Source organism: Nematolebias whitei, chromosome 13 (genome assembly GCF_014905685.2).
Source record: "Nematolebias whitei isolate Nwh7 chromosome 13, NemWhi1, whole genome shotgun sequence".
NCBI classification, from domain to species: domain Eukaryota; kingdom Metazoa; phylum Chordata; class Actinopteri; order Cyprinodontiformes; family Rivulidae; genus Nematolebias; species Nematolebias whitei.
Window position 1 is genome coordinate 2,854,756 of NC_056510.1, and position 3,603 is coordinate 2,858,358.

Genomic DNA, 3,603 nt, shown 5'->3' on the forward strand with positions numbered 1-3,603 from the left:
CATAGAGACAAACGAGACAAACAACCATTCACGCTCTCACTCACACCTAGGGACAATTTAGAGTTACCAATCAAACTAACATGCATGTTTTTGGTCTGTAAGAGGAAATGCATGCACGGAGAGAACACGCAAGCTCCTCCCAGAAAGGCCCCTGGCCAGGATTCGATCCTGCGACCTTATCTGAGAGGCAACAGCTCTACCAACTGCACCACCGTCACAAATCTACACAATATATTTTTATTTTAGGATTGTTATCATAATTAAATCCAATAATTGAATCCGAAAAGTCAGGAAGGCTCTGTGATAAAAGCGACCTTTTAATAAGGGATTTAAAAGAGGTCACGACCTCGCTGACTCCTCCGGCGGCTCGGTCCAGAGTTCAGGAGCTCAGTCGTCTCTTGTTTTCTAATCTCTTGAACACATTTCTTTTTCTTTTTATCTTAAATTGCTGTTCTACTACAGATTTAAATAAAATCAAACTGGTTAATGTTTTAGCAACATTAAATTATGCCCTCTTCATTTCGTCCCTTTTAGTTTTCACATCCGTTTAACATTTCCTGTGGAACTAGTCATCTTTGTTAGTCCAGAGCAGTGGACAGGGATCTAAACCTGACTTGTTCCTTTAACAACCTTAAATGTGTTTGTTTGCACACCACAAATGGGATCACTCCTCTCTGAGCTGCCTTCATTTGAACAGAATGTTGCATTTCCACAGCTCCTCTGTTGATGGAGCCACAGCAGCAGAGTCAGCCTTGTTGCCTTCAGGGACCGCTCGTAAAAAGCAGCGTTAAACACCATTCTTTTGTTCTTTTCACACGAGGGGGTTGGTTCGCGTTGCATTCAGGGGGAAACACATTGAAGTGAAATTAAACTCGCAGATAAAACAGTGTACAGAGATTTATGGGTGTTTTATTGTTTAAAATCGTAAAAATCAAATATTAAAAACCATAACCTGAGGTTGTCACAGACAAGATGATCAGGTATTTTGTTGTTGTGATAAAATTAATTTGTAACATCCCAGGTGTTCGCTCTGCATCTTTAGGTTAACAGTTTCATCTATGTTCTTTTACTTTTGTGGTATTTCTGTGTTTCTCCTTTGAGTGATTTTGTTTCTTCCAGCTAAAGTTGTACCCTTATTTTGGTGCAGGGCTATTCAACTGGTGGCCCTGGGGCCAAATCAGGCCCACGGTGAGCTCAGTTTGGTCCACCAATGAGTTCATTTTTAAATAAAACTAGATTTTAAAGCGTAAAACAAACTTATTTAATGATAATAACTGCTGGATGTCCAGCCCCTGAGCTCTTGGCTCTCAGTAACTGTGGCCCCCCCTGGACGTTTTAGTTGAATAGTCCTGTTCTGGTGGTTTTGTGCATCTATCTGAGCATTTTGAAAGTGTTTGCATGTGTGTTTAATAGTTATTTTAAATATCTGCACTGTTTTTGTTTTTACCCTGTCAGTCTGGAACCTCCCTGCAGACACGAGACGGTCAGTTCTGTCTCATATTAATGTTTTATGTGTCTTTCATTTAAAAATTTGTAAACAACGGTGGTGATATCCACGGAGGAGCAGTTTGTGACAGAAAAACCACAAAGATGTTTATTTAAATTCAGATTTGATTAATAAAGTCTATAGACAAGGTCTTGCTTTTTATTTCTCTTCTAGCAGCATATTCACTTTTATATGAATGGAGTCTCAGAAGAGGTTGAGGTGCACCTCAACCTCTTCTGAGACTCCATTCTTGTCTAAATACAAAGTACTTCCGATTTGTTTACATCCACATAGTTTTTTGGCATAATGAGTGCTTCGTTTACGTTGAGTGCGTACCCACATTTCAGAACTGTAAATCAATAAATATGGAAAACTACTTTTTCAAACTGCACATCTTGATACAGTTTAGGTTAACCATTACTATGCGTGATGATTTAATTTTTTAATGACAAATCTGTACTCAGGAAATGTAATATTTAAAGATTGTACCAGAGTGATAGATGTGTAAATAAAATACTACAGGAAAACCCTGTGTACTTTAATACAGCACTAACACGAAGGGTGGAATGTGACCAAATAAAATAAATACTAACAATCACATAATAATTAAATGTATCATTTAATTATTCAATTCATTATTAAATCATTAAATATACAATTAAATTATTAAATACACAATTAATTATTTAAATGTCTCATGAAATACATAAATGTACCATTTAAATAATGACATTAAATACTGAAAAGTCATAATCAAGAAGAATAAAAAAAATAATAATTCTTGAAAATTGCATCTCATTATTTGTCATTATTTACATTTATTTATTTCATGGGACATTTAATTAATTAATTAATTAATTGTGTATTTAATCATTTTATTGTATATTAAATGGTTTAATGTGTACTGAATAACTAAATTAAACATTTAGTTAGTATTTATTTATTTAATTTTGTCACATTGCGCCCTCCATATCCTAAAGCAGACCTACAGGATTTGTATTTACAGCCCAAACTCAACTCAGATTACTTCCAGTCTTGAAGTTGCTAGAGTTCCCACCGTCCCTGAACGCACCAGGCTTGTTAAACCCTGCAGCTCAGAGTTTGAGGAGTCAGAAAGCGTCTGGATCTCGCTCTTCTGTAATGGTGCTCCCTCTTTTTTAATAAATGCCCCTTTTCTCTGTAGTTTTGAGACTTTTGGAAGTATGAAGCCAACAGCTGCGCAGCTGGAGACAGTCTGAGATGGAGAAAACCTTCACAGAAGATGACTGCGTGGATTCAGGAGCAGAGACTGGAGGGTGAGGAGTTTCTTGTTTTTCTCTGAAATAAACAACATAAAAACAATGACGAACCCCAAAATAAGGATTAGCTTTAATACAGAATTTAAAACCAGTCAACTTTATTTTCTTTGCGTATTGATGAGGTTAAACTCATTAGGAGGGAAAAGGTGTATTTATTGTATGCTACAGGGGCGATTCTAGAATCCGCCCTTTAGGGGTGCGCAGCCCCCAGTGTTGACAATGGCTCCTGGCTTGAACAATGCAGTGTCCACTGGTGTCAGAAGCATTTGTAATGTGTGTGTGTGTGTGTGTGTGTGTGGGGGGGGGGGGGGGGGTCATGGTCATCTCCCAGAAAAATTAGAATAAAATAGATGCCATTACCTGCATTCTGGTGTATTTTAACAGGTTTTTAGACGTCTACATATGTAAACACTTGATTCAGAGTTTAAGGGGGAGTGGTGGCGCAGAGGTTAGAAAATGGGCCTGTGATCGGAAAGTTGCAGGTTCAACTCCCGGTACCGTCAACATAAAAATGTGGGTGGAATAGGTAGAACACCCACACCTCCCTCCACCCTCATCTGCCCCACCCTGGGCCCCTGAGCAAGTCCCTTAACCCCCACCATCTGCTCCCTAAACAGGTCTCTCTTGAAAATGAGTTACTGTGGCTCAATGAGACTACCTGTATAAATAAACGGTAAATGGAAAAAAAAAAGATTAAAAAGCTAGTAGCCTGACCAACAGTTCTCCTTGTGTGAATAGAGCACGCTCCACTTCTCTCACACATCCTATTCTGGACAAATTGAGATCGCCGATTGGTCAGTTGCTGACGAGCCTACTGGA